This window comes from Nematostella vectensis, chromosome 11 (genome assembly GCF_932526225.1).
Source record: "Nematostella vectensis chromosome 11, jaNemVect1.1, whole genome shotgun sequence".
NCBI lineage: Eukaryota > Metazoa > Cnidaria > Anthozoa > Actiniaria > Edwardsiidae > Nematostella > Nematostella vectensis.
The window spans coordinates 15,547,428-15,560,634 of record NC_064044.1 but is presented as its reverse complement, the minus strand read 5'-3'; positions in this window follow the sequence as shown (position 1 = coordinate 15,560,634).

Genomic DNA, 13,207 nt, shown 5'->3' with positions numbered 1-13,207 from the left:
TAAACGCTATTCAAGGTCATCGTCTATATCGGAAAGTCGGTCCTTTCCATCTGCGTTCATCTCTTCAAGGACATCTATAGCATCTTTGACTGCATGCTTGATCATACCATGCCTAAGGAATTGTCCGTGTACCTTCGATGAGATTCCCTGCTGGCTTGTAAAAAAAACCCCGAAGTATTTCAGCACCGGTATTTTTTACACCGGTGGAAGGAAAATAAATTTACGCAGAGTCGTGGGCCGTCCATTGGGGATTCAACAGAAGCAATCGGTTGTTCTTTTCCTGCATGCTCTCCAGCACAATACGTCCTGCAGCGGATTTCTTTTCTCCCTTTCAAGCGGCGATTTCAATCCACAGAATTGGGGGCTCGGACAACGAACAGTTGACTTTAATTTGGACGCAATGCCTTAAAAGGATGCTGCACAGACAAAAGACTACTCTACTAGACTAAACAATTCGTACGGGCATCCAATTGCTTTGGGTAATTGGAGAGAAAATCACGCTTCTCTTCTGAGGATATCTTATCATTTCTAGGTTTTAATTTTACTTCCTGTGATCTCTGAAACAATTTGTATACATTTATTAATCAATTGAGTGATTAGAAATTAAAGCCACAATTATCCAAAACAATGAAAACTGTGTCACTTTTTACCGTGTTTACACTGCTCGCACTCTACGCTTCCTTGTGATAGACACTCGTTACAATTTCATAGTTCTATTATTAGTACTTTGACTCCCGGCATAACTTTTACTTTACATTACTTTTTTCAAACATAGCTGGGCAGCCTCAAATGGTGTTACATAGCAGGCAGTTGGCTAACATCGGCGAAAAGGACATTTAAAAAAACAATAGGCATTTAAGTGATGTGGAATAAAGGCAAAATAAACTCTCTAAAACCATGAACTTTAATTCAGCCTAAATTCAGGCTTTATTTGCTTACACTCGAACTCGTACAGGATGAAGGATTTAATTTAAACGGAAGGGGGCTCGCTACAACGGTTGAAGCAATTCACCATTTTCCACCTCGAATCCCGGCAAGATGGAAGCTAGTATCAAACTTTGTAAAGGAGTCTTTAAGAGAAGAGGACCAAGGAATGCGATTGCAATTCGGAAAGAAAAGCATTGACTTTGACAAATCTCCAGAAAACTGTAGAAAACTGAATAGAGAGCTGGAAAACTGAATTGAGAGCTGGAATATTTGAGCTAGGGATGGATGGATTTTTTTTACCGTGAGTTCAATGCTGCCATAGGTGCATTAATTAAACAAGGACATGTTTCAAGCAATCCTCTAGTATAGGGACTATAGTTGCGGCAATGGTAGAAGGAAGATGTGTACCGGCGTTTTTCAAGACAGGTGAAAAACCGTAACGGACTTCTGGAACGGGTACCAGTGTACCCTTGCGCGAGTCTGACCGCCATCTCACTTCGTTTATCATGCCGTTTGGACGTTGGCGGTACACCAGAGCTCCACAAGATTTTCTATCATCGGGGGATGGTTACAACTGCCGGTCCGACGCTGTGCTAGCAGAGGTTGAACGGAAAGAGCACCGTGTGGATGACACGATCCACTACCTTACGGAGCACTGGTGGAAGACCATATATTTCACCATCAGCGTCGGACCATCAGGAATTGTCCTTAACCCTTAACAATTCCAGTTCGCCGGGCAGAGTGTGGACTTCTCACGATTCCGGATCTCGGACACTTCAATCGAGCCCCTACTCAAGTATCTTGACACCATTAGTGACTATCTATCGCCTACCAGCACTACCGAAGTCAGGAGCTGGTTCGGGCTGGTGAACCAGGTATCAGCTACGCCCAGCTTCGCGACCTGATGGCTCACAAGCCCTAGAGGACACATTCCAAGCATCCAAAGTGACAATCGTGGCCGCCATTAGCCAGGGTGGGAAAATCTTCGACTCAATGTGACATACATGCCTCCGCCCCAACTGTTCAAAGCAAGGGATCAGGTACTTCTTACTCTAGCAGCACTGCAACCGCTGCTCCGATGGTTGGAAAGTCACACTAGCCGGATCGCGTTTCCCGTCTCTGGCTGAGCAGCGCTATGCAGCCTAGGGCTTGAAACAGACCCAGTATTTCACCCAGGGACGTGATGACCTCATAATAGTGACGACAAGGGGGACGGCAAGCTCAATAGAATAACGAACACTCACCTATATCGCCTCAAACAACGCACCCTCGAACAACCACGCAGCAGACGCCGCCACAAGGCACCCCTCGGCATTTTAGTGACGTCAGGTAGTAGTAACGTTATAAGAGGGTAACACAAAATTTTGGCCCTTCGTAAATAAAACAATCAAATAACAATAATTAAAATAATCAATAATAAAACAGATAATATTTATTAGTGAAATAGATTGAAAACTAAAAAAAGGCTTGACATTAGGCAAGGGAATAATTTAGTTGATTATAGATCGGAGCTTCCACCCGGGTTCAGGTCCATGGCCCGCAGGGGATATGACATCTCACTGGGCATTTCCATTTGTATTCATATTACCTGATGAAGGCTGGTTAGGTCAATATCATTATTTTTTCTACCTTTAAAAAAGGCACAAAATCAAAACCAATTTTCAAAATAATACGAGGTTGAAATCTTGTTCCGTGGTATTGTACTTTGTTAAAAAAATAAAAATAGTTTGTAACATACATTTGAAACTGATAGTGTGATAGTGATAAATCTCTTTTAAAAATATTTTATAGTGAATTTGGGAATGTTTTTAAAATAAAAATTCACGACTAGTCGTGAATGAAAAACGTTTATGTGCTGCTTTATGATTGATTTTTTTTTTTCAAGTCCGAGAATCTGAACGTAGCATGTTGGGTGGAAGGAGGGGGTGCAGGGGAGTAAAAAAGGGTATCGATCACCGTCGGAAGACCATGATGAAAACCCCAAAATATACCACACTAAGAAAAATTTACAGCCTTTAGAAATACCTTTCACAATAAATTTGCAGCATAGTATTAATTGTCTACATTATCTAATGTTTTAAGACCCTAAAAAATACCGCATTTCTTATTCTATCATTCCAGGATGTCCATTAATAATTACACTAATTTGGAATTCATCTGAAGTGCTGATTGGTACAATGACCAAATAAATATTATCAGAAACATTTGGGGCCGAACATTATTTTTTTTAGGAAAGGGGGAAGGGGTGGTAAAGTTTATAGGCTTGTATGCGAACAGGGGTAAAAAAATTAATGCCCCAGATTTTGGAAATTTTGATTGCTGATGGCCCATACTCTGGCCCAGTAATAATTGGCCGCTTCTAAAGTCCTCGCACGAGCTCCTTCAAAATACGGACCCATTATCAAACCTTACTATCCTGGTCAAGTGTTATGTTAAATGTAATGTTTTTTTCTTTACTAAACCACAACAGGAAAAGATTCCCAGGAATGAATTCTGTACAGTCCTAACAACCCTTAGCAAAACGAAGAAAAACCACTAAAGGCTATTTACCTCTTGAACATGTACCAACAGAGACTTGGACCCATGATATTTTGTGTCCTTGGGAAAATAAATGTTTTGTCTACGCCACCGATGGACTTACTTCCTTCGCACACTACCGGATATAGAAGACCTTTTAGGGCCTCTAGAGCACGGTATCTCAAGTGTCCTAATACCGGCTATCACTGATCATCACTGTACCAACAACGAGAGAGACCTAGTTGCACTTCAACATAAAGCAGCACCGCTCTACGAAGCATCCTGTAAGACTACAGCACTTTAAGTCAAGCAATTAATGACATAAGACCGCGAACTTGCTGATGACACATTTGTCAAGGCAATCCAGCAGGGCGTGCGACGAGAAAACGACAAGATATGACAAGGTCAGAGACTCCCTACCCCAGAAAACGAAGCGAGCCGTGGATCTTCAGTATGGCTGACAGTAATTCCTCTGCAAGAAATGGGATTTGATCTGAACAAGTGAGAGTTTCGCAATGCTGTTAAGCTGCGTTATGACTGGCCGAACAATGATACACCCTCCCCGTGTGTTTGTGGGACACCTTCACAGTAGACCACTCCATGACGTGCACACGTGGTGAATTCATCATACAGAGGCACAATGAGCTGAGGGGTCTTGAAGCAGAACTCTAGAATACTGTATGCAGCGATGTTAAAACCCGTTCTTCAGGACATCTCCAGAGAATCATTGAGTAGTGGCGCTAATAGAGCACAAAGCAAGACGCGAGATTAGATATTCATGCGCGGGGGTTTTGGGAGCGCCAAAGCTCAGGATCCGACATCAGGGTTTGTCACCCCAATGCTGATTCCTACAGAGATCTGGAGCCGCAGCAAATATACCGCATGCAGGAGAACAAGAAGAAGCAACAGTATCGGGATAGTCTTGAACATCGAGCACGGAACATTCATACCCTTAGTTTTTACCTCAACTGGTGGAATGGTACCGGATTGCTTGTGATTCCATAGTCGTCTAGCTGAGATGATCGCAAACAAGAAGGGGGAGACCTACGCACAAACGATCTCCTGGATCCGAGCGAAGACATTATTTGCTTTGCTAAGATCTGCCCTGATATGTCTAAGAGGCTCCAGAACAGTCAGTAGAACAAATCGCGATGCGATATCGATCATTGATCATTGAACGTGGATAATGCACAAGGGGGGATCCGTTACCCTTAGTTTTTGATATTGTAAATATTAATATTTCCATCTTTATTTTAAAAGCAAGATCGTCTCTCCAAAACTTTTTCTTCTCCTTCTTATAGATAGAAAACATTATTATTATTATCGTCGTCGTCGTCATCATCATCATTATTATTATTACTACGACTACTGCTGCTGCTATTATTATTATCATTATAATTTTTTTAAATAATAATATCTTTATTAACAAAAATTATAAAATCTCATAATCTATGTACAATTCTCAACAATCACATTTCTTGAAATTAAAATTTTTTTGGTTAAACAATGATGAATTCAATAATAATGATAACAATGTGTAAAAATAATTTAAAGCAAAAAACTTATTCTAAAAGTATGGAGTGTTTAAATATCGAGAAAAGTAAAAAGTACATTAATCTTATTCAACCCGAGCTTTCAAAGTTGGCAATTTTAAAGTCAGTGTTCTTCAAATCGAATCTGTAATTTCTTGCCCTTGACCCTCTGAGGCAGACAAGCGAAGGGCGAAGGAGACTCTGGCCCTTATCCAGCTTATAGTGTCACTATATCGTTCTCCCTTCTTAAGAGCTAGCAGCTCGGCGAGGCGACTGTGAAAACGCAGACATTCTTTACCCATCCCACCAGTGCTTGTAAATACTAAAGGCGTAAAGGTTCCTTGTTCAACTTCGAGAACTCTTCGCGAGTATAATCTTTTCTTCTCGTTCACATGATTGCAATAAATCTGGTGTAGTTCTAAGTCCCTATAAGAGCCAGCATTAGGGTAACAGACCCTGACATCAAAGAACGCTGCTCTTTGTGGTTCCCAGAAAGAAATTATTATATTATATTATTATTATTATTATTATTATTATTATTATTATTATTATTATTATTATTATTATTATTATTATTACTATTATTATTACTATTATTATTACTATTATTATTACTATTATTATTATTACTATTATTATTATTATTATTATATTATTATTATTATTATTATTATTATTATTATTATTATTATTATTATTATTATTATTGATTATTATTTATTTTCATGGTGGACGCGTGAGCTCTAGCTCTCAAGCAAAAATGTCAAGAGGGACCAAAAAGGTCAAATGGACAGACCAAATGAACAAGGACCTCCTAGAATGTAAGCGGAATGCTTTGGGTTTGGGTGCGTCGGATAAAGCTCCAAGAAAAATGAATGGAAGGAGAAAAGGATACATTGAGGTAATGGCTGAGTTTGGAAAGCAAAAGGCTACGCACATCTTGCTATCAAAAACCAGAACTTAAGGGATCAAGCGGCGAGGCTTGAGAAATTCGAAGGTCATAATTCTGCAAGAAATATCGATAAAAACAGCTCTAACATTGATACTGACGAACTCCTTAGTTCTGGTAGCTCTCAAACACCAACAAGTGCCGAATATAACCAAAACAACGAGAACGAAAGAAGCCAAAATGCTAATTTACCACCGACTTTTAGGCTGGATCTGCATACGCCTACTCCACCACAAGCCTCCAGGGAACCAATTGATGAAGGGAGTGATGAGATGAATGAGACCATTTCTATGGAGGTGCCAGGCTCTTTGCCAGATTATATACCCGTGTACTCGCCGGAAACTATTGTCTGGGGTCAATCGTCAGGAGCACCAATATCAATAAACTCCTCAGTAATTGTTAATGCGTATAACGAGATCACTACATGGCGAAAAAACACTTTCTTAGTTCCCTACGGGAAAATTGGCAGAGACTTTATTGATCAACTAACAAAACATCTAAACGACTGGAACAATAGGTCGGAATGCCAACACATAGCACTGAAAGCTTTCTTTGTTCTCCTGGCGATAGGTTTCCAAAAACCTAGTAAAACATCGAAGTCTAAGGATCACCAAGAATGCCTTGGAAAAAGGCTAGCCCTTTGGAAAAACGGGAACATTGAGGAGCTTATTCGAGAGGGCAGGACTATACAAAGGCGTCTTGTGCAGTTTCACCGAAAAAAGGATGCTCCCCAGAACACAGCAAAAGTATTTGCGAAGCTCGTTATGGAAGGGCAAATAAATTCCGCCCTGCGTTATCTCACTAAAAGTGATTGCGGAGGTGTCTTATCCTTAACGGACGACGTAATGAGGCAGCTACAGGAGAAACATCCTAATGCACAACCTGCTAAGTTGGGATCCCTGTTGTTTGGCCCAGCAGAAGATGTACACGAGTCAATCTATAGTGAGATCACAGGGGGAATGATAAGAGAGGCAGCATTGAGAACTAAGGGCGCTGGAGGACCATCTAATGTAGACGCGCACGGTTTTCAAAGAATCCTCGCCAGCAAATCATTCAAGAAATCAAGCTCGGACCTGTGCGACGCACTCGCCTTGCTGACCCGTCGTTTATACACAGAGTACACCGATCCTATGACTATCGAACCGATACTAGCGAGTCGCCTTATCCCACTAGATAAAGGCAAAAGTGAGGTCCGACCAATAGGTGTAGGAGAAGTGTTGAGAAGAATCATTGGCAAGTGCGTAACGAGGTGCTCAAGCAAGACATAGTGGGGTCGAGTGGCTCGCTTCAAGTGTGCTCCGGGCAAAAATCGGGAAGTGAGGCTGCGGTCCATGCAGTATATAATCTATTCCAACATGAACAGACAGATGCTGTGATGTTAGTAGATGCTTCAAACGCCTTTAACTCGGTCAACCGAGCTGCCGCCCTTCCTAATATTCGGGTCCTGTGCCCAACGCTGGCCCCTTTTGTAATTAACACCTACCGCCTACCAGCACGGCTGTTTGTAGAGAGAGGCAAGGAGCTTGTATCAGCTGAGGGCACAACTCAAGGTGATCCGCTCGCAATGAGCATGTGTGCCCTGAGCTTACAACCACTCATATCTCGCCTACAAGCAGCAACTCAAGTCAACCAATGCTGGTTCGCAGATGATGCGACAGGATGTGGGTCACTGGATGACGTCAGGCAGTGGTGGGATACCCTTCAAAGTTCGGGACCGGATTTAGGATATTTTCCTAATGCTGTGAAGTGTTGGCTCGTAACTAAGCCCGAGAAAGAGGAGTCTGCAAGGAAAATCTTTGAAGGAACTGGAATCAATATCACTACGGAAGGTCGCAAGCATCTTGGAGCCGCTCTCGGTTCCAGGCCCCATCTTGAACAGTACGTGGATAGCAAAGTTGATGAGTGGGTGGGGCAGGTGACAAAACTCGCTGAATTTTCAGTTTCGCAACCTCAAGCCTCCTACGCAGCGTATACGTTTGGCTTGAAGCACCGTTGGACGTATTTTCTGAGAACTCTGCCGGATATAGAGGATCTATTGTTGCCTCTAGAACGTGCCATATCAGACACCTTGATACCCTCTCTAACAGGGCGCACATGTACTCAGACAGAACGTGATCTCCTCGCTTTGCCAGTAAGGTTTGGAGGCCTGGGTATAACAAATCCCGCTGGTGAGGCTTCTCTCGAATTTACAGCTTCAACGAAGGTCTGTGGTCCGCTTGCAGAACAGATAAAACAGCAAACGCATGAGCTGCCGTGTGACGATGCCGTACAAGAAGCACAGCAAGAGGCGCGCAGAGAGAAGAACGAGTACCTGAAGTCTAGATGCGCGGAGGTGAAAAGCTCTCTACCTGTTAATATGCTAAGAGCAGTGGACCTTGCTACTCAGAAAGGGGCTTCAAGCTGGCTTACCGTTCTGCCTTTACTTATATACAAAATACATGAAAGATAAACCATTAAAAACATGCTGTAAATACCGTATTTACTCAAATAAGCGCCTTATCGCTTATTAAATTTTTTGACTCTCAAATGGGGCGCTTATTATGAGGAGGCGCATACCTGAGTAAGGTTAACACAGAAAGAATGCTGTAAGATACACATATATTCGGTGGTTGGGGACTGGGAAACAGAGTTGAATCCTCTTAAGCTTATAGCATTTTGATTTTTTTCACTCTAAAAATATTTCTCATTTAATTAAACTAATACATGAAAGATAAACCATTAAAAACATGCTGTAAATACCGTATTTACTCAAATAAGCGCCTTATCGCTTATTAAATTTTTTGACTCTCAAATGGGGCGCTTATTATGAGGGGGCGCTTATTATGAGGAGGCGCATACCTGAGTAAGGTTAACACAGAAAGAATGCTGTAAGATACACATATATTAGGTGGTTGGGGACAGGGAAACAGAGTTGAATCTTCTTAAGCTTATAGCATTTTGATTTTTTTCACTCTAAAAATATTTCTCATTTAATAAAACTAGATAGATCAAAAGTACAGCCTTTGTTTGATACATGTTATATATTCACGCTGGTTTCCATGGACGGGTAGCTGAATCAGCATGAGTGTCACATTATGCATTTGTAATGGCACATGAAAAAAAGTGACTAAATCCAACCAGGTCCACAGGTGTCAAATTTGTAGTTTGTAAAACACGAGCTACTCATAGCCAAGTTATTTCATAAACAGTGCATGCCATGCCTCCATTTTTAAAAAGCTTGAATCTGGAATGTCAAAATCCATCTCATTTAATTAAACTAGATAGATGAAAAGTACAGCATTTGTTTGATATATTTTGTTATATATTTACGCTGCTTTTCATGGACGGGTAGCTGAATCAGTATTTGAGTGTCACATTATGCATTTGTAATGGCACATGAAAAAAAAAACGTGACTAAATCCAACCCGGCCCACAGGTGTCCAGTACAAGGTGGTGAGGCCTGCAAAACGCCAAATTGAATGGATCAGTCTAATTTGATTAAGATGCTGTTCTTTTCGTGCACCTAACACCTTCCATTTGGAATGGCACATAAAAAACAGTGTTTAAACTAGGCCTTATATTTCTCAGGAACTTATCTCTTTAGTTGAGTCAAAACCAAGTGAGCATTGCTTAGAAATCGAAATTGAAATCACTAATGGACATCATACTCTTTTTCTTGCAGAGTGATGACCAAGATGAATCAGAAAAATATGAATATTGTGATGATGAGGAGGAAGATTTCACAAGAGTGCAACCCCAGCGTCCCTCTCCTGAATCAAGGGCGCTTATAATGTTTTGATGCTTTAGCAAACTATGTACAAAGTTTCTGATGCTGGTATTATTATCCTGCTAAAATTTCTTCAGGTATTTTTAAATACACTTGGAACTATTTCACAAGTGCGGTATCTCATTGACTTTGCATCAAAACTCCTACAACAATGTACATGGTAAAGGCATGGTTAGGCCTTGGGGACGATGAGTTTGAGAAATGTGTTGCTTGTCCTAAGTGCCACACTTTGTATGACATAAAAGACTGTACTGTACAGAGGCCAAATGGACTTGTTTCTAAGAGATGTTCACATGTGCGGTTTCCAAGACACCCGCACAGAAACAAGAGAAGGGAGTGTGGTACAGTATTGATGAAGACCATGAGGTCAAAATTTGGTTCCTTGTTTCTCCATCCCTTTTTGGTTTGGATCGGGTATTCGTACCAAGACGTAGGGGCCTAAAGTGGTGTGGTAGTGAGGTGGGTGTGATCATATGGTGTGGTGATGTTGGAGGGTGATGGTGAAGGATGGCTAATAAGGTAATGTAGAGTGGAGATGGTAGTAATGTAATTACGGTGAAAAGGTGGATAGGTTAGACTAGTAGGTGATGGAGGGTGGTGAAAAGATAAAGTGGGACTATAGAATAGGTTGTGGTAGTGTGGTGGGTAGGTGAAAAAGAAAAAACAATAATATGGTGTGGTAGAGAGATGGCTAATGGCTGTGTTGGTGGGGAAAAAATTGGTACGGTGTATAGGTAAGAGTGGTGGTGAGGGGGATGTGGAGTAGATAAGGCTTATAATTTAGCGTGATGGGTCTGTGTGTGTTAAAATGGTAGTGGTGCGGAGGTCGATTTAAAATTTGTGAGGTTATGGTGTAAATGTGGGTGATAATATATCGTTATGAGAGAGTGAGTGAGTGTGGTATTGTAGTATATAGGAAGGCGGTGATAGAAGATAAAGATGGTGATAGGTTGAGAAAAGTAGGTGGAGAGGTGGTTGTGTAGCGAATGGTGAAACTTAGTTTATGTTTGTGAAGTTGCAGTGTGAAGGAAGGGGAAGGGGTGATAGGGTTAAGTTATGTTCGGGTGGTTAAGATTATGGATTATGAGACGACGAGTTAAGGTTGTTATAAGAGATGGGATTGATAATAAAACGACATGAGAGTTATGAATAAAGGGTTATTTTTGGTTGAGTGGAAAAGGTAGTTAGTAAATATGGTATTATGTGGAGATTGAAACAGTTAAAATCGGTAACTTGTGGCGAGTGTTGTGTAGCGGATGTGAAGAGGTGATGGCGGCATTAGTGAAATCTGATGAAGGGGGATAATACGAGTGTGAACAGAATGATGAGTGGGGATATTGTGACAAGACTGTGTAGTGTTTTTGAGAAAGTGTGTTGTGTGTAGGGTAGGAAAGTAATATGTAGGGTAAGAGAAGAAAAGTGTTTAGATTGTAGAGAGGAAATGGTGAGCGGTAATGGAGAGGGTGAGGTATGTGTGGAGGTATGTATCTAATGAAGTGTCTAAGTGGTATGATTGACAGGCGAAATTAAATAATAATAGAGATTGAATGAGTGTTGCGAAAACGCCGAGAAAAATATAAAATACTGTAGCGGTGAATGGAAGTATTGCGGACAATGGAGAATGATGCTAGTAAAACGGCGAGAAGAAGATGAAGTAGGGGCGCGGGAGGCGACAAAGGGAGCGCGGTGAGAGTGGAGATGACGCTGAAACGTTAACAAGACAGGAAGGATAGTTGACCCCAGATGAAGCGATAATCGGTGGTAAGAGATAAGGGGAAAAGGCAAAGGCATGAAAAAAACAACCGGCATGTATATGCAAAATGGACATAACAAAATAAACCAATAAGACAAAAGTGTGTAGGTCATTTCCGAGAGCTCTGCAAAATGTAGAACTAAGGCATATAACGCCAACCAAGACTTCTCATCAGGGGGCGAGGTCTATTGGTTGGTCATATACGAACCTGGAGATTAAAGCGGGGAGACTTAGGGGAAAGCTAGGGGAAAAGCGGCGATGATGGTGGGAGTAAAAAGGGGAAAAAACTAGGGAGATGATTCGTATATGAAGCGTGTTTCGAATGATAAGGCCCTCATCACCCGCCCCTACACGCTCGTTAGTAATGCCTCTAGTGAAGCGTGGTGCATGCAATGGCCAAACCTGTGTAGCGCCTGGCTCCGCCTGAGTACATGGCCTGGTCTGAAAAGTAAAAAGTAGCGCGCAGGGGAATGAGGTAAAGAGAAAAATAATGGATAGAGTCTAAGCTAGGAGGGGGGAGTGTGTAGTGGGTAAAATGGTGCATGTGGTGGTCCTGGCTAGTGGCTGTATGTGGTGGATGAAATGATAAATAAGTGTGGGAACTTATGCATGTAGCGGGAAGGGGAGAGAATACGGGTATCGTGATGTGATAGCTAGTATGTAGGATGTGTGGGAAGGAGGGTGTACATACCCGAGATGTGTATTCGCGGGGCTTAGGTTGCCTGTCTTGCACAAAGTTCTTCTCCAAGCCTGGTAACCTGGTTGATGCTAAACGTTGACTGGTTTCAGCCTTATAAGCATACCACTTACAGTTGTGGCGTTATGTATTTGGTTGTGATGAAATTGCCAAGACACGAGAGATTTAAAAGGGAAAACATTATCATTGCCGGTATAATCCCAGGACCTAAGGAGCCAAAGGGCAATATTAACAGCTATCTACAACCAATTGTCGATGACCTTGGTGACCTGTGGAAAGGTGTCATCTATCAGGACCAAGCACTCCCAAGTGGGATGGTCAAGGTAAGGGCGGCTTAGCTTGCCCTTTGCTGTGATGTACCTGCATCTAGGAAATGTGGTGGATTTGCTGGACATTCAGCAAGAAGTATGTTCCCTTCTGCATCCAAAAAGAGTCACGATTGGTAATATTTTGTAGGTAAGGTTATCAGTTGTTGTCATCTGAAACCAGACTCGTGTTGTAGTACTTGACCTTTGCATTGAAATTAATCTTACAAATCGGCTTTTTCCCTAGAAACCTCTTGGCAGAAGGTAAGATCTGACGTGCTTGAATACCTTTTACTTCAATTGAGCGTAAAGAAACTTTAAAACCCAAACAAATCCTTCAAAGTTTGCCATTCCGGCAGGCGTTCTGAACTGAAGTCTGTACAAAATAGCAAATATTTTTCATTGTAATGTCTTTATTGACTTCCAGTAACTTCCAAGGATGAACCAAGACAATTATACAGCATCTGAGATTAGTATACAGTAAGGGTAGAGTTTATTATCTGTGGTTTGTCAGACAAGGATTTCCGCTTGCTTCAAATAAGAGTAGATGCAGTGGTTCCCCCTCATGAAATTGGTAGAATGCCATCCAAAGTTGCCACTGGATTCAGCGGATTTTCTGCTGACCAGTGGAAAAACTGGGTCTGCTATTACTCCCTGTTTGCACTGAAGGGCATTCTACCTTCAAGGCGTTATGATTTATGGTCTCACTACGTAAGTGCATGCCGGCATATGTGCAGTAGAAGTATCTCCCCTGAACAATG